Here is a 20,192-nt window from a genome sequence, read left to right as displayed (position 1 = left end):
GGAACTATTAAAATAGTTCCCAGGTGTAACAGGTGTAGTTTCTCGATCAGGGTGGTCAATACTAATGTAGTCACCAGCTGAGTAAACTGGTGTGTGCACCACATTCTCCATAGGTTCTTTCCCCCTAGTTTCCTCCTTGGGTTCGGTAAACTCCTCTAGCATCGTATCAATTGCTCCCGTCAAATGATGGTTCAACTGAAAGAGCAATGATAGTAAGTTGCGGCTATTATCCATGTATTTTGCAGCTTCTACTGGTTTGCGTTTTGCATATTTGTAGTGGTTGAGCATGGGATCCTCTTCCTCCTACATATGAGGAATGTGGGTGAATTCGGAACCCATAAGCTCTTTCGTCTTATGCTCCCGAATATCGGTTATGGCTCTCATAACGGCTATATGGTAGGTTGTGTTGATAGTTCTGGCTTCACCTGCTGGCATTACTACGCTCATTCCCAAAGATTCGGGAAGTCGCAGCCCTACCCTACACTTTGCCAATACAGTACCATCGTAGTACATGTATTTCTTTACTTGGATCTGGGGATCACACCCAAATTCAAGTAACATCGCGCGAAGAATATCTGCGAGTCCTCCTTCATATTCACTCAGTGTGGAATCCATCACTTTCACGTTTCGTCCCGGATGTGAACTTGCCATTGTTGGCTGTAGAAATAGAAAGAATATAAGATTAGTAATAATGCATCATAATAGAGATAATAAAGAATTATCTCACTAAAAGATATGATTGTTGTATTCTCAATTGAATATACACCATATTTTTAGAGAATTCTTTACTAGTCCTATTTGACTCCTAACGTTCGGTCCCATTTACTAGGTTCCAACCAAAGGTCAAAGCTTTTGCTCTGATACCAACTGTGGTGACCCTGCATACCACTGCATGTTGTAGTATGCCAGTCGTTGATATAACATTCACGAAGTACCATTCCGCAAACATTACATCCCTCAGAGTAGTACAACAGAACATAGCAGGTCCATAACTCATTCATTTATTATTACAAGCATAATACGCATATCGTCTCGGAGCTCCTCTTGGGTCCTGAGAGGGATACTCCTGGGTTCGAGGCGAACCCAACTTAGCTTACAATATAGAAGTCTCATTAAGTTATACATTTATTCTCTCGAGCAGCTAAGTACTAAGAGTTCGGGCTGCTCGACTACTACTACTACTCGATGTTTCTAGACTTGGTCTCCTCCGGAAGCCTCCCCGGTTCCGTAGACTATGAGGTAGTCTACGCCTTCAATACCTCCAGAGAGGTCTGGTTCTTCATAGCCGATGATCTCGGCTCCTTCAGGGTTGTTGTAGTCCTCCTCCAGACGATTCAGACAATCTAAGCAAGGCATTTAAGAGTGGGATGAGTACGAGCGTACTCAACAAGTTCATTATAGAGAAGAGGTGTTTAATGCACTAGCTACGATATTAGACCAGAAAGTCTAATACCAATGCAGGTTTTGATAAACATTTCTTCAAGAGATTGCTTTTAATTCAAAGAGCTATGTCCGTCAGCCTTCACCGGTTTACTAGAACTTCGTGGAGCTCCTTTCCGGCCGCGTTCGTAGTTCCATATCCCGGAACAGGGAGTGACAGGTCACAGTTCTTTACACTCTGCAGAGGTGTGTTGCTTTACCCATAAGAGATCTTAACCTTGGTGCCAACCAAGCTGCAGGCTTGTCCACACTTCCTATGGTGTGAGGCCCAGTATAAGATCTAGCCAATCATGTTCCTCCGCTACCTCGAACACCCACCCTTTGTTGCATGCCCCGACCCTGGGTCCACGCCGGTCCCATTATTCCCGTAGATTTCAGGGTGGACCCCGACCACGACATCAATGCAGGGCTCTACCATACATTCCTACGCCGGTAGCTGCAACCCATCATAGACCGCAATACCGTGGGGACTTAGGACTCCCCAGCCTCACCGCTTGCTCCTTCGGGCGACAAGTGTACTACAGACTATGCCGTGGGGACTTAGGACTCCCCAGCCTCACCGCTTGCCCCTTGGATTACAAGTGTACTACGGTAATGCGCATCCGTTGATGAACGAGAGGTGGAAACACTTTTGACTACTCCGTCCCACTCCGGATCTTATGGTTAACACGGGTATTACGGCACAAGAATCACTGGCGACATTTGTTGTTTAATCCTAGATGGATATAAACCCTTGCAATGGAACCTCCACCATATCAACACAATCCATGGTTCCATTGCCAACCACATAGTCATATTCATAGTTATGAAAATAGTGGTTTTGGTTTTTATGCAATAGTGATAACCATAGTACTTTGCAAGTAATTTGATAGAAATACTCAAATGACATGAGCAAGTGATGAACTTGCCTGAACACTGCAAAGTTTTGCAGTTGGATGGTGTGGACTGACCCTTGTCCTCTGTTTCTGAAAAATAGCATCATTGTCCGATAAGGGAAATGGTTAAAGAAGCAATTATGCATGATTCCAGTTTTAGGGTTTGTTCCCCCTCCGATGTCGTTATTATTTCATGTGAGAGGTTAATACTAAGATTGATTTAGAGATACTCTATTTAGGGTAAAATACAATCTTGAAATATTGTCAAGATGTTTTTAAAGTCCAATTGCATTAATGGACTTATTTTCATTATTGAAAATAATATGTGTGATTTAAGTTATTATTTAAATCATCAAATTAAGACTTATTCTTAATTGTCTTCAAAAAATCTCTTTGATATTTTATTTAGATAGAGAACTTTATGCTGATTAGTTTTCATATATTTTAATTATTTTTTAGAGCTATTTTACATTTACTATTGATTTTCAAAGTTTCAGCATTTTATGAATTTATGAAATGTCTAAAATGCCCTTGGGCCCCACCTGTCAGGTGGCCCAGCGGGTTAACCCTAACCCGAGCCACTTGGGCTCGGTCGGTCGCACCGACCCCTTTCTTCCCCCACGCGCCCGCGAACCCTAACCCTTTCGAGCTCTGGCGACGCCGTGGTCGCCGCCGTCTTCACCGAAATGTTCCGGCCGCCTCCGGCCATCGCCGGCGGTGAGATGGGGCGCATCTGAACCGCCTCGTGACGGCGCACCAGATCTACCGCGTCGATTTGGTCCTTGCCGTCTCCGCTTCTCGCCCCCAACTCGCCTGCTCGCCAGGCCGTGGAGTTCCGCGGCGATTCATCGCCCGCCGGTGCTATCCTTTATCCTGTGCAACAATTCCTGATCTAATTGGTTGCTATGCTTTCATTGCTTGCTTAATTCCCTCTCTGTGGCTCTGTTCTTGTTACTAAGCTCGCCAGATACTCCAGTGTGTTCATGTATGCTTGCTCACGAGCATCTTGTAATGCTCATGGACTGCTAAATTGCTACTGGTCATGCTACAATTAAATCAATTGCTTGCTTAATGGCTCTGGTTGTTGTTATGGCTTAATTATATGTGTGTGCCATCCATGTCTAGCTTGATCCAGTGGTACATCAAGCCTTTGATGTGCTTCTGGATACAATCATATGGTTATTACTTCAGTATCTATTTATTCAGTTAAGGCTTGGGTGTAATTCTTCAGTAGCTGGCTCATTTCTGGTGCTAAGCTTGACTATAGCCATCTGTATCAGGTGTTAGCAAGCTCTGGTGATCTTATGATCAACAGTTGCTTGATGATTAATTGTTGTGCTTCTGTCTGTGCCTAGCTGGTGCTCATTCTGGTGTCTGTGTGACACATGCACTTGTGCTAGTGAGGTTTACTGCTTGCTCAAGCATCATCTGATGCTTGCAGTGATCCTCTGGATCATGTGCAAGGTTCTGGTGCATTGATTTCTTGTGTAATTCATTTATATGTATTACCTTGCTTTATTGGATGGATAAATGATGTGAACTGCTGAGCAGTAATGATCATTTCAATGGATTTGATAGAGCTAGATGGATGCTGATACGTCTCCGACATATCGATAATTTCTTATGTTCCATGCCACATTATTGATGATATCTACATGTTTTATGCATACTTTATGTCATATTTATGCGTTTTCCGGAACTAACCTATTGACGAGATGCCGAAGGGCCAGTTGCTGTTTTCTGCTGTTTTTGGTTTCAGAAATCCTAGTAAGGAAATATTCTCGGAATCGGACGAAATCAAAGCCCAGCATCTTAGAATCCCCGGAAGCATCCAGAACACCCGAGAGAGGCCAGAGGGGGGCCACAGGCCCACCAGATGGTAGGCCGGTGCGGCCTGAGGGTGGCCCGCGCCCCCCTATCGTGTCGTCGCCTCGTTGACCTTCTAACGCCGCCTCTTCGCCTATTTAAGCCTCCTCGACCTAAATCTTCGATACGGAAAAGCCACGGTACGAGAAACCTTCCAGAGCTGCCGCCATCGCGAAGCCAAGATCTAGGGGACAGGAGTCTCTGTTCCGGCATGCCGCCGGGACGGGGAAGTGCCCCCGGAAGGCTTCTCCATCGACTCCACCACCATCTTCATCACCGCTGCTGTCTCCCATGAGGAGGGAGTAGTTCTCCATCGAGGCTCGGGGCTGTACCAGTAGCTATGTGGTTAATCTCTCTCCTATGTACTTCAATACAATGATCTCATGAGCTGCCTTACATGATTGAGATTCATATGAGTTTTGTATCACAATTCATCTATGTGCTACTCTAGTGATGTTATTAAAGTATTCTATTCCTCCTGCATGGTGTAAAGGTGGCAGTGTGTGCATCATGTAGTACTTGGCGTAGTTTATGATTGTGATCTCTTGTAGATTATGAAGTTAACTATTACTATGATGGTATTGATGTGATCTATTTGGTTATGTTGATCTATCTTGCACTCTAAGGTTATTTAAATATGAATACTGAATATTGTGGAGCTTGTTAACTCCGGCATTGAGGGTTCGTGTAATCCTACGCAATTAGTGGTGTTCATCATCCAACAAGAGGGTGTAGAGTCTAGCATCTATCTATTTATTTATGTGATCAATGTTGAGAGTGTCCACTAGTGAAAGTATAATCCCTAGGCCTTGTTCGCAAATACTGCTATCGCTGCTTGTTTACTGTTCTACTGCATCTCTACTTACTGCAATATTACCACCATCCATCACACGCCAGTCCTGGATAGCAAAGCACTTTTCTGGTGCCGTTACTACTGCTCATATATATTCATACCACCTGTATTTCACTATCTCTTCGCCGAACTAGTGCACCTATTAGGTGTGTTGGGGACACAAGAGACTTCTTGCTTTGTGGTTGCAGGGTTGCATGAGAGGGATATCTTTGACCTCTTCCTCCCTGAGTTTGATAAACCTTGGGTGATCCACTTAAGGGAAACTTGCTGCTGTTCTACAAACCTCTGCTCTTGGAGGCCCAACACTGTCTACAAGAATAGAAGCACCCGTAGACATCAAGCACTTTTCTGGCGCCGTTGCCGGGGAGGAAAGGTAAAAGGCACTCATACTCCGGTTCCGTGTAATGATTTCTTCTCGGCGCCATTGTGTGTGTGCTCGAAGCTATTTCCTTTAGATCCTGCAATTGCATCTTTTTGTTTCTTGTTTACACTAGTTAGGCATAATGGACAACAATGAGCTTCTTAATATATTTCCTGATTTAAGACATGGATGGTTTGATCCGAAAATTAAAGAACCCATGGAACATATTAGTATGAACACTTTGAACACCATTGTTGCTAATGATATGGAAAATTCTAAGCTTGGGGAAGCTGGTTTTGATGAGCATGATCTTTTTAGTCCCCCAGGCATGGAGGAGAAAATTTACTTTGATGATACTTTGCCTCCTATTTATGATGATTATAATGATAGTAGCCTTTTGGTGCCACCTACTATGGAGAGTAAATTTGATTATGATTACAATATGCCTCCTATATTTGATGATAGCTACTTTGTTGAATTTGCTCCCACTAGTACTAATAAAATTGATTATGCTTATGTGGAGAGTAATAATTTTATGCATGAGACTCATGATAAGAATGCTTTATGTGATAGTTATATTGTTGAGTTTGCTCATGATGCTACTGGACATTATTATGAGAGAGGAAAATATGGTTGTAGAAATTTTCATGTTACTAAAACACCTCTCTTTTTGCTGAAAATCTTGAAGATGCACTTGTTTTATCTTTCTATGCTTGTTGCATTATGCTTCATGAACTTGTTTATTTACAAGATTCCTATGCATAGGAAGCATGTTAGGCTTCAATGTGTTTTAAATTTGCCTCTTGATGCTCTCTTTTGCTTCAAATACTATTTCTTGCGAGTGCATCATTAAAACTACTGAGCCCATCTTAATGGCTATAAAGAAAGAACTTCTTGGGAGATAACCCATGTGTTTATTTTGCTACAGTAAATTTGTTTTATATTTGTGTCTTGGAAGTTGTTACTACTGTAGCAACCTCTTCTTATCTTAGTTTTGTTGCGTTGTTGTGCCAAGTAAAGTCTTTGATAGTAAGCTTCATACTAGATTTGGATTACTGTGCAGAAACAGATTTCTTTGCTGTCACGAATCTGGGCAAAATTCTCTGTAGGTAACTCAGAAAATTATGCCAATTTACGTGAGTGATCCCCAGATATGTACGCAACTTTCATTCAATTTGAGCATTTTCATTTGAGCAAGTCTGGTGCCCCAGTAAAATTCGTCTTTACGGACTGTTCTGTTTTGACAGATTCTTTTTATTTCGCATTGCTTCTTTTGCTATGTGGGATGGATTTCTTTGTTCCATTAACTTCCAGTAGCTTTGAGCAATGTCCAGAAGTGTTAAGAATGATTGTGTCACCTCTGAACATGTGAATTTTGATTATGCACTAACCCTCTAATGAGTTTGTTTCGAGTTTGGTGTGGAGGAAGTTTTCAAGGGTCAAGAGAGGAGGATGATACAATATGATCAAGAAGAGTGAAAACTCTAAGCTTGGGGATGCCCCGGTGGTTCACCCCTGCATATTTCAAGAAGACTCAAGCATCTAAGCTTGGGGATGCCCAAGGCATCCCCTTCTTCATCGACAATTTATCAGGTTCCTCCCTTGAAACTATATTTTTATTCGGTCACATCTTATGTACTTTACTTGGAGCGTCTGTGTGCTTTTGTTTTTGTTTTTGTTTGAATAAATGCTTGTGTGGGAGAGAGACACGCTCCGCTGGTTCGTATGAACACATGTGTTCTTAGCTTTTAATGTTCATGGCGAAGGTTGAAACTGCTTCGTTAAATTGTTATATGGTTGGAATTGGAAAATGATACATGTAGTAATTGCTATAATGTCTTGGATAATGTGATACTTGGCAATTGTTGTGCTCATGTTTAAGCTCTTGCATCATATACTTTGCACCTATTAATGAAGAAATATATAGAGCTTGCTAAAATTTGGTTTGCATAATTGGTCTCTCTAAGGTCTAGATAATTTCTAGTAAAGTGTTTGAACAACAAGGAAGACGGTGTAGAGTCTTATAATGTTTACAATATGTCTTTTATGTGAGTTTTGCTGCACCAGTTCATCCTTGTGTTTGTTTCAAATAACCTTGCTAGCCTAAGCCTTGTATCGAGAGGGAATACTTCTCATGCATCCAAAATCCTTGAGCCAACCACTATGCCATTTGTGTCCACCATACCTACCTACTACATGGTATTTCTCCGCCATTCCAAAGTAAATTGCTTGTGTGCTACCTTTAAACAATTCAAAATTCACCTCTGATTTGTGTCAATGTTTTATAGCTCATGAGGAAGTATGTGGTGTTTATCTTTCAATCTTGTTGGGCAACTTTCACCAATGGACTAGTGGCTTCATCCGCTTATCCAATAATTTTGCAAAAAGAGCTGGCAATGGGATTCCCAGTCCCAAATTAATTATAATGTTACAAAAATAGACACTCCTCCATGGTATGTGATTGTTGGACGGCACCCGAGGATTTGGTTAGCCATGGCTTGAGAAAGCAAAGGTGGGGAGGAGTGTCATCTAAATAAAACTAAAATAAAAAGGCACTCCTTCATGGTATGAGATTGTTGGCAGGCACCCGAGGATTCGGTTAGCCATGGTTTGTGAAAGAAAGGCTGGAAGGAGTGCCACACAAAAATAAAATAAAATGGGAGCCGCTCTTTGAAGGTTTGTCTGGCAAGGGGGTTAGAGTGCCCACTACCATTCGTTGACAACAACAAACACCTCTCAAAACTTTACTTTTATGCTCTCTATATGTTTTCAAAACCAAAGCTCTAGCACAAATATAGCAATCGATGCTTCCCTCATCGAAGGGCCTTTCTTTTACTTTATGTTGAGTCAGTTCACCTATTTCTCTCCATCTCAAGAAGCAAACACTTGTGTGAACTGTGCATTGATTCCTACATACTTGCATATTGCACTTGTTATATTACTTTGCATTGACAACTATCCATGAGATATACATGTTACAAGTTGAAAGCAACCGCTGAAACTTAATCTTCCATTGTGTTGCTTCAATGTCTTTACTATGAATTTATTGCTTTATGAGTTAACTCTTATGCAAGACTTATTGATGCTTGTCTTGAAGTACTATTCATGAAAAGTCTTTGCTATATGATTCATTTGTTTACTCATGTCATTTACCATTGTTTGGATCGCTACATTCATTACATATGCTTACAATAGTATGATCAAGGTTATGATGGCATGTCACTCCAGAAATTATCTTTGTTATCGTTTACCTGCTCGGGACGAGCAGAAACTAAGCTTGGGGATGCTGATACGTCTCCGACGTATCGATAATTTCTTATGTTCCATGCCACATTATTGATGATATCTACATGTTTTATGCATACTTATGTCATATTTATGCGTTTTCCGGAACTAACCTATTGACGAGATTGATGGCGTGTATTTCACACGTTCGTTGGGCAACCCCAAGAGGAAGGTATGATGCGCACAGCAGCAAGTTTTCCCTCAGAAAGAAACCAAGGTTTATCGAACCAGGAGGAGCCAAGAAGCACGTTGAAGGTTGATGGCGGCGAGATGTAGTGCGGCGCAACACCAGGGATTCCGGCGCCAACGTGGAACCTGCACAACACAACCAAAGTACTTTGCCCCAACGAAACAGTGAGGTTGTCAATCTCACCGGCTTGCTGTAACAAAGAGTTAACCGTATTGTGTGGAAGATGATTGTTTGCAGAAAATGAGAACAGTATTGCAGTAGATTGTATTTCAGTAAAGAGAATTGGACCGGGGTCCACAGTTCACTAGAGGTGTCTCTCCCATAAGACGAACAGCATGTTGGGTGAACAAATTACAGTTGGGCAATTGACAAATAAAGAGAGCATGACAATGCACATACATATCATGATGAGTATAGTGAGATTTAATTGGGCATTACGACAAAGTACATAGACCGCCATCCAACTGCATCTATGCCTAAAAAGTCCACCTTCAGGTTATCATCCGAACCCCCTCCAGTATTAAGTTGCAAGCAACAGACAATTGCATTAAGTATGGTGCGTAATGTAATCAACAACTACATCCTTAGACATAGCATCAATGTTTTATCCCTAGTGGCAACAACACAACACAACCTTAGAACTTTCATCACTTGTCCTGTGTCAATGCAGGCATGAACCCACTATCGAGCATAAGTACTCCCTCTTGGAGTTACAAGCATCTACTTGGCCAGAGCATCTACTAGTAACGGAGAGCATGCAAGATCATAAACAACACATAAGCATAACTTTGATAATCAACATAACAAGTATTCTCTATTCATCGGATCCCAACAAACGCAACATATAGAATTACAGATAGTTGATCTTGATCATGTTAGGCAGCTCACAAGATCCGACAATGATAGCACAATGGGGAGAAGACAACCATCTAGCTACTGCTATGGACCCATAGTCCAGGGGTAGACTACTCACACATCACACCGGAGGCGACCATGGCGGCGTAGAGTCCTCCGGGAGATGATTCCCCTCTCCGGCAGGGTGCCGGAGGCGATCTCCTGGATCCCCCGAGATGGGATCGGCGGCGGCGGCGTCTGGAAGGTTTTCCGTATCGTGGTTCTCGGTGCGGGGTTTTCGTCACGGAGGCTATTTGTAGGCGGAAGGGCAGAGTCGGGGGCCGGGCGAGGGGGCCACACCATAGGGCGGCGCGGGCCCCCACAGGCCGCGCCGCCACGTGGTGTCGCCACCTCGTGGCCCCACTTCGTGTGTTCTTCGGTCTTCTGGAAGCTCCGTGGAAAAATAGGCCCCTGGGCTTTGATTTCGTCCAATTCCGAGAATATTTCCTTACTAGGATTTTTGAAACCAAAAACAGCAGAAAACAGCAACTGGCACTTCGGCATCTTGTTAATAGGTTAGTTCCAGAAAATGCACGAATATGACATAAAGTGTGCATAAAACATGTAGATAACATCAATAATGTGGCATGGAACATAAGAAATTATCGATACGTCGGAGACGTATTAGCATCCCCAAGCTTAGTTCTGCTCGTCCCGAGCAGGTAAAACGATAACACAGATAATTTCTGGAGTGACATGCCATCATAATCTTGATCATACTATTTGTAAAGCATATGTAGTGAATGCAGCGATCAAAACAATGTGTATGACATGAGTAAACAAGTGAATCATATAGCAAAGACTTTTCATGAATAGCACTTCAAGACAAGCATCAATAAGTCTTGCATAAGAGTTAACTCATAAAGCAATAATTCAAAGTAAAGGCATTGAAGCAACACAAAAGAAGATTAAGTTTCAGCGGTTGCTTTCAACTTGTAACATGTATATCTCATGGATATTGTCAACATAGAGTAATATAATAAGTGCAATAAGCAAGTATGTAGGAATCAATGCACAGTTCACACAAGTGTTTGCTTCTTGAGGTGGAGAGAAATAGGTGAACTGACTCAACATTGAAAGTAAAAGAATGGTCCTCATAGAGGAAAAGCATCGATTGCTATATTTGTGCTAGAGCTTTGATTTTGAAAACATGAAACAATTTTGTCAACGGTAGTAATAAAGCATATGCATCATGTAAATTATATCTTATAAGTTGCAAGCCTCATGCATAGTGTACTAATAGTGCCCGCACCTTGTCCTAATTAGCTTGGACTACCTGGATTATCACCGCAATACATATGCTTTAACCAAGTATCACAAAGGGGTACCTCTATGCCGCCTGTACAAAGGTCTAAGGAGAAAGCTCGCATTGGATTTCTCGCTTTTGATTATTCTTAACTTAGACATCCATACCGGGACAACATAGACAACAGATAATGGACTCCTCTTTTAATGCTTTAAGCATTCAACAACAATTAATTCTTTTCTCATTAGAGATTTGAGGATGTTTGTCCAAAACTGAAACTTCCACCATGGAACATGGCTTTAGTTAAGCGGCCCAATGTTCTTCTCTCACAATATGCATGCTCAAACCATTCAACTCAGAGTAGATCGCCCTTCCTGCAGACAAGACGAACATGCATAGCAACTCACATGAAATTCAACAATGAGTTGATGGCGTTCCCCGATAAACATGGTTATCGCACAACAAGCAACTTAATAAGAGATAAAGTGCATAATTACATATTCAATACCACAATAGTTTTTAAGCTATTTGTCCCATGAGCTATATATTGCAAAGGTGAATGATGGAATTTTAAAGGTAGCACTCAAGCAATTTACTTTGGAATGGCTGGAAAATACCATGTAGTAGGTAGGTATGGTGGACACAAATGGCATAGTGGTTGGCTCAAGTATTTTGGATGCATGAGAAGTATTCCCTCTCGATACAAGGTTTAGGCTAGCAAGGCTTATTTGAAACAAACACAAGGATGAACCGGTGCAGCAAAACTCACATAAAAGACATATTGAAAACATTATAAGACTCTACACCGTCTTCCTTGTTGTTCAAACTCAATACTAGAAATTATCTAGACCTTAGAGAAACCAAATATGCAAACCAAATTTTAGCATGCTCTATGTATTTCTTCATTAATGGGTGCAAAGCATATGATGCAAGAGCTTAAACATGAGCACAACAATTGCCAAGTATCACATTACCCAAAACATTTATAGCAATTACTACATGTATCATTTTCCAATTCCAACCATATAACAATTTAACGAAGGAGAAACTTCGCCATGAATACTATGAGTAGAAACCAAGGACATACTTGTCCATATGCTACAGCGGAGCATGTATCTCTCCCATAAAGTGAATGCTAGGATCCATTTTATTCAAACAAAACAAAAACAAAAACAAACCGACGCTCCAAGAAAAAGCACATAAGATGTGATGGAATAAAAATATAGTTTCAGGGGAGGAACCTGATAATGTTGTCGATGAAGAAGGGGATGCCTTGGGCATCCCCAAGCTTAGACGCTTGAGTCTTCTTGATATATGCAGGGGTGAACCACCGGGTGCATCCCCAAGCTTAGAGCTTTCACTCTCCTTGATCATGTTGCATCATACTCCTCTCTTGATCCTTGAAAACTTCCTCCACACCAAACTCGAAACAACTCATTAGAGGGTTAGTGCACATTATAAATTGACATATTCAGAGGTGACACAATCATTCTTAACACTTCTGGACATTGCATAATGCTACTGGACATTAGTGGATCAAAGAAATTCATCCAACATAGCGAAAGAGGCAATGCGAAATAAAAGGCAGAATCTGTCAAAACAGAACAGTTCGTATTGACGAATTTTAAAATGGCACCAGACTTGCTCAAATGAAAATGCTCAAATTGAATGAAAGTTGCATACATATCTGAGGATCATGCACGTAAATTGGCTTAATTTTCTGAGTTACCTACAGGGAGGTGGACCCAGATTCGTGACAGCAAAGAAATCTGGAACTGTGCAGTAATCCAAATCTAGTACTTACTTTTCTATCAACGGCTTAACTTGGCACAACAAAACACAAAACTAAGATAAGGAGAGGTTGCTACAGTAGTAAACAACTTCCAAGACACAAAATAAAAACAAAGTACTGTAGGTAAAAACATGGGTTGTCTCCCAAGAAGTTCTTTCTTTATAGCCATTAAGATGGGCTCAGCAGATTTAATGATGCACTCGCAAGAAATAGTATTTGAAGCAAAAGAGAGCATCAAGAGGCAAATTCAAAACAAATTTAAGCCTAACATGCTTCCTATGAAAAGGAATCTTGTACACAAATAAATTCATGAAAAGCAAAGTGACAAGATCAGGAAGATAAAACAAGTGTAGTTTCAAAAATTTCAGCACATAGAGAGGTGTTTTAGTAACATGAAAATTTCTACAACCATATTTTCCTCTCTCATAATAATTTTCAGTAGCATCATGAGCAAACTCAACAATATAACTATCACATAAAGCATTCTTATCATGAGTCTCATGCATAAAATTATTACTCTCCACATAGGCATAATCAATTTTATTAGTTGTAGTGGGAGCAAATTCAACAAAGTAGCTATCATTATTATTCTCATCATCAAATATAGGAGGCATATTGTAATCATAATCAAATTTATCCTCCATAACAGGCGGTACTAAAAGACCAATATCATTATCATAAATAGGAGGCAAAGTATCATCAAAGTAAATTTTCTCCTCAATGCTTGGGGGAATAAAAAGATCATGAAAACCAGCTTCCCCAAGCTTAGAACTTTCTATATTATTATCAACAATGGTGTTCAAAGCGTTCATACTAATATTACTACCAGCATGCAAATAAGATTCCATAGGTTTTTTAATTTTCGCATCAAACAATCCATGTTTTAAATCAGGAAATAGAAATAGAAGCTCATTATTGTCCATTATGCCAAACTAGTGAAATAAAAACATGCATGATATTAAGTAAAGTAAAACAAGTAACTAATTTTTTTGTATTTTGATTTAGTGCAGCAAACAAAATAGTAAATAAAACTAAGCAAGACAAAAACAAAGTAAAGAGATTGAGAAGTGGAGACTCCCCTTGCAGCGTGTCTTGAACTCCCCGGCAACGGCGCCAGAAAAAGAGCTTGATGGCGTGTATTTCACACGTTCGTTGGGCAACCCCAAGAGGAAGGTATGATGCGCACAGCAGCAAGTTTTCCCTCAGAAAGAAACCAAGGTTTATCGAACCAGGAGGAGCCAAGAAGCACGTTGAAGGTTGATGGCGGCGAGATGTAGTGCGGCGCAACACCAGGGATTCCGGCGCCAACGTGGAACCTGCACAACACAACCAAAGTACTTTGCCCCAACGAAACAGTGAGGTTGTCAATCTCACCGGCTTGCTGTAACAAAGAGTTAACCGTATTGTGTGGAAGATGATTGTTTGCAGAAAACAGTAGAACAGTATTGCAGTAGATTGTATTTCAGTAAAGAGAATTGGACCGGGGTCCACAGTTCACTAGAGGTGTCTCTCCCATAAGACGAACAGCATGTTGGGTGAACAAATTACAGTTGGGCAATTGACAAATAAAGAGAGCATGACAATGCACATACATATCATGATGAGTATAGTGAGATTTAATTGGGCATTACGACAAAGTACATAGACCGCCATCCAACTGCATCTATGCCTAAAAAGTCCACCTTCAGGTTATCATCCGAACCCCCTCCAGTATTAAGTTGCAAGCAACAGACAATTGCATTAAGTATGGTGCGTAATGTAATCAACAACTACATCCTTAGACATAGCATCAATGTTTTATCCCTAGTGGCAACAAAGACAACACAACCTTAGAACTTTCTGTCACATTGTCCCGTGTGTCAATGCAGGCATGAACCCACTATCGAGCATAAGTACTCCCTCTTGGAGTTACAAGCATCTACTTGGCCGCAGCATCTACTAGTAACGGAGAGCATGCAAGATCATAAACAACACATAAGCATAACTTTGATAATCAACATAACAAGTATTCTCTATTCATCGGATCCCAACAAACGCAACATATAGAATTACAGATAGTTGATCTTGATCATGTTAGGCAGCTCACAAGATCCGACAATGATAGCACAATGGGGAGAAGACAACCATCTAGCTACTGCTATGGACCCATAGTCCAGGGGTAGACTACTCACACATCACACCGGAGGCGACCATGGCGGCGTAGAGTCCTCCGGGAGATGATTCCCCTCTCCGGCAGGGTGCCGGAGGCGATCTCTGGATCCCCCGAGATGGGATCGGCGGCGGCGGCGTCTCGGAAGGTTTTCCGTATCGTGGTTCTCGGACCGGGGTTTTCGTCACGGAGGCTATTTGTAGGCGGAAGGGCGAGTTGGGGGCCGGACGCAGGGGGCCACACCATAGGGCGGCGCGGGCCCCCCGGGCCGCGCCGCCACGTGGTGTCGCCACCTCGTGGCCCCACTTCGTGTGTTCTTCGGTCTTCTCGGAAGCTCCGTGGAAAAATAGGCCCTGGGCTTTGATTTCGTCCAATTCCGAGAATATTTCCTTACTAGGATTTCTGAAACCAAAAACAGCAGAAACAGCAATCGGCACTTCGGCATCTTGTTAATAGGTTAGTTCCAGAAAATGCACGAATATGACATAAAGTGTGCATAAAACATGTAGATAACATCAATAATGTGGCATGGAACATAAGAAATTATCGATACGTCGGAGACGTATCAGAGATGCCGAAGGGCCAGTTGCTGTTTTCTGCTGTTTTTGGTTTCAGAAATCCTAGTAAGGAAATATTCTCGGAATCGGACGAAATCAAAGCCCAGCATCTTAGAATCCCCGGAAGCATCCAGAACACCCGAGAGAGGCCAGTGGGGGGCCACAGGCCCACCAGATGGTAGGCCGGCGCGGCCTGAGGGTGGCCCGCGCCCCCCTATCGTGTCATCGCCTCGTTGACCTTCTGACGCCGCCTCTTCGCCTATTTAAGCCTCCTCGACCTAAATCTTCGATACGGAAAAGCCACGGTACGAGAAACCTTCCAGAGCCGCCGCCATCGCGAAGCCAAGATCTGGGGGATAGGAGTCTCTGTTCCGGCACGCCGCCGGGACGGGGAAGTGCCCCAGGAAGGCTTCTCCAATGACTCCACCGCCATCTTCATCACCGCTGCTGTCTCCCATGAGGAGGGAGTAGTTCTCCATCGAGGCTCGGGGCTGTACCGGTAGCTATGTGGTTAATCTCTCTCCTATGTACTTCAATACAATGATCTCATGAGCTGCCTTACATGATTGAGATTCATATGAGTTTTGTATCACAATTCATCTATGTGCTACTCTAGTGATGTTATTAAAGTATTCTATTCCTCCTGCATGGTGTAAAGGTGGCAGTGTGTGCATCATGTAGTACTTGGCGTAGTTTATGATTGTGATCTCTTGTAGATTATGAAGTTAACTATTACTATGATGGTATTGATGTGATCTATTTGGTTATGTTGATCTATCTTGCACTCTAAGGTTATTTAAATATGAATATTGAATATTGTGGAGCTTGTTAACTCTGGCATTGAGGGTTCGTGTAATCCTACGCAATTAGTGGTGTTCATCATCCAACAAGAGGGTGTAGAGTCTAGCATCTATCTATTTATTTATGTGATCAATGTTGAGAGTGTCCACTAGTGAAAGTATAATCCCTAGGCCTTGTTCGCAAATACTGCTATCGCTGCTTGTTTACTGTTCTACTGCATCTCTACTTACTGCAATATTACCACCATCCATCACACGCCAGTCCTGGATAGCAAAGCACTTTTCTGGTGCCGTTACTACTGCTCATATATATTCATACCACCTGTATTTCACTATCTCTTCGCCGAACTAGTGCACCTATTAGGTGTGTTGGGGACACAAGAGACTTCTTGCTTTGTGGTTGCAGGGTTGCATGAGAGGGATATCTTTGACCTCTTCCTCCCTGAGTTCGATAAACCTTGGGTGATCCACTTAAGGGAAACTTGCTGCTGTTCTACAAACCTCTGCTCTTGGAGGCCCAACACTGTCTACAAGAATAGAAGCACCCGTAGACATCAGATGCCAACCCTTGGTTGGGTACCCTAGCCCCCTTTGAACCCTTCTGGGTGATGATATCTGTGCAAGGTTTAACTGTTTGGACTAATTGTGTGGTTGAGGTGACCCTAGCAGTAATCATATACTGCTTTTGGGTAGCTCCCCTCTTGTTGGCTTACTGTGGCTTACTAGATGCTTTCTGGGTGATCCTTTTGTTGGATTGCCAGTAGCTTTTGATGTTGACAAACAAAAATAGACACAATTTGTCTATCTGTCTGATGGCTTGCTAGGCTTTAGGTGCTAGATGATTTGGAAGTTGGATTTCTCTGGCATGTCATCTGGTTGGCATGCCAATGTTCCCTTGGGTAATTTCCCTCTTACTGTTCTCTAATTTTCTTGCACCAAATGGCTTAGTAGCCAGATGATGATACTATAGGGTACTCACTCCCCTTTTTGCTTCTGTGATGCATGTGAATGCTTAAGTATGAGCAAGACAGATGCTTGCTCATGATTCTTGTGTATACCTCACTCCAGCTCCTAGAAATAGGGTTGGTGTAGAGGATTTCTTCAGTAATGAATTGGTGCTTGCCCTGCTCCTCCTTGTGAGCTTGTGATCTTGGTTTGATTCTGTGGTGATTTTGGACAGGTTGAACAGCTCTGGCTGTTCTTCCTATTCTTGATGTTCTTGTCTGTTCTTGGTTCCTAGTGATTTACCAGTGCAATCTTGTCAATGGAATGGCTAGGGTTTACTGTGGAGGCTTTATATGATCTCCTTCTCCTTCTCTGGTCGACAACAAGGCCTGGCAGCCTGTTGGTGACTCACCAGCTGTGTGTGTGTGGTGTGCTGCATGCACACTGCTGTGTGAGCAGCCTAGCTGTGTGTGTGTGCACATACTTGGTATCTGGCTTGTGTCTTGGCTGTGGGATGGATCAGCTCGGCAGTTCCATGATCATATCCTCTCCATCACATTTTATTTGCTAACCTACCAAGTGGCAATGCCACTTGGCATAATGCTCTGATTGTTTTGTGTGTGTGCAGGGATCAAGAAAATGATCAAGAGATACTCAAGATCATATTGAAACAGAAGTTCTTGAAGATTACTTGTGTAGTTTAGGATATTTCAATTCCTTGTAATTTTCCTTTTTCTTATTTCATTTATTCATTTCATGTAATGTGTTGTAATTTCATAATTCAATTCTGAATATTGTAAAGACAATGTATTCTTGTGTGATGATCAATAAAGCTCAAGGTTTTCTCTAATGAGCTTTACTTATTATTTGTATTGTTTATATTGTGTATTATTTGTAATTGTTTAATGAATTATCTCAAATTTGAATTATGAGATATCTATTTGATGTTTGAATTTGAAATTCAAATTCAAATTTGGTTTGAATTCAATCATGCAACTTAACTTAGAATTCAATCATGCAACTTAAGATTGTGATGCATCTTCTCTTCTCTCTTCTCAAAACCCAAATCTAGTTAAGTAAGAACAAGGTCATCGCACTCTCGAAACCCTAACCCTGTAGGATGTCGAGAGAGAAACCTGTTCCCCTTCGATGCAGTTTTGTTTTAAAAGTGCGAAATTTCCCCGGAATTTACAATGCAATGCACATCCCTTTCTAAAATCTACCCCTCGATCGTCTCTAAACCTGGGACATTACACGTTGAGACGCAAATGAATTGCAAAATACATACGTTTCTGAGCGTGTCAGATCCGTTGACTAAAACCTCTCCCGTGAGCAAAACATGATAAGCACCAGAAGGCCAAGGTGTTATATCTTTACAAATGTAAACTAGATTATTGACTCTAGTGCAAGTGGGAGACTGTTGGAGATGTGCCCAAGAGGCAATAATAAATTAGTTATTGTTATATCTTAGTGTTCATGATAAATGTTTACATCCCATGCTATAATTGTATTAACCGAAACATTGATACATGTGTGTTATGTAAACAACAAGGAGTCCCTAGTAAGCCTCTTGTATAACTAGCTTGTTGATTAATAGATGATCATAGTTTCGTGATCATGAACATTGGATGTTGTTAATAACAAGGTTATGTCATTGGGTGAATGATATAATGGACATATACCCAAATAAGCGTAGCATGAGATCAAGTCATTAAGTTCAACTTGCTATAAGCTTTCGATACATAATTACCTAGTCCTTTGACCATGAGATCATGTAAATCACTTACACCGGAAGGGTACTTTGATTACATTAAACGCCATTGCGTAAATGGGTGGTTATAAAGATGAAATTAAGTATTCGGAAAGTGTGAGTTGAGGCATATGGATCAACAGTGGGGTTTGTCCATCCCGATGACGGATAGATATACTTTGGGCCCTCTCGGTGGAATGTCGCCTGATTAGCTTGCAAGCATGTGACTGGGTCACAAGAGATGACATACCATGGTACGAGTAAAGAGTACTTGTCGGTAATGAGGTTGAACAAGGTATGGAGATACCGATGATCGAACCTCGGACAAGTAAAGTATTGCGTGACAAAGGGAATCGGTATCGTATGTAAATGGTTCAATCGATCACTAAGTTAATGTTGAATGTGTGGTAGCCATTATGGATCTCCAGATCCCGCTATTGGTTATTGGTCGGAGAGGAGTCTCGACCATGTCTACATAGTTCACGAACCGTAGGGTGATGCGCTTAAGATTCGATGTCGCATAAGTAGATTCGGAATATGAGATGGAGACGAAGTCTGTTCGGAGTCTCGGATGGGATCCAGGACATCACGAGGAGGTCCCGAATGGTCCGGAGAATAAGATTCATATATGGGAAGTCACTTTCTAGGGTTCAGGAAAGTTCCGGTGTTTTGACCGGAGCTTCTAGAAGGTTCTAGAGGGTCACCAGTGGGCCCACCACCCCGGGAGGGTCCTGCCCACTATGACATGTAGGCCCAGGCCGGCCCACCCCTAGAGATAAGATCTATCTTTAATTTAAATGGTTTAAATCTAGAGATAAGATCTATCTCCTAATTTAAAGGGTTTAAATGAAGAGATAAGGGGATAGGCTTGGGGGGAGTTATCCTCCCCCCATGCGCCGGCCAAGGGAGAGGTGGGGCCAAGGGGGAACCCTAGGCCGACCCCTCCCCCTATATAAAGAGGGGAGGGGGTGGCCGGCCACACCACCCCTCACACCAAACCCTGGCCGCCCCCTCTCTCCTCCATACAACTGCTTCGGCTTAGGCGAAGCCCTACAGTTCTTCTCCTCCACCACCACCACCACGCCATCGTGCTGCTGGGATTCCGTGGAGATCTACTACACCTTCGCTGCCCGCTGGAACAGGGAGAGGACGTGCTTCATCGACACCGTACGCACGACCGAGTACGGAA

This window comes from Lolium perenne, chromosome 1 (assembly GCF_019359855.2).
Source record: "Lolium perenne isolate Kyuss_39 chromosome 1, Kyuss_2.0, whole genome shotgun sequence".
Taxonomy (NCBI): domain Eukaryota; kingdom Viridiplantae; phylum Streptophyta; class Magnoliopsida; order Poales; family Poaceae; genus Lolium; species Lolium perenne.
The sequence above is the reverse complement of the archived record's forward strand: the minus strand, read 5'-3'. Positions refer to the sequence as shown.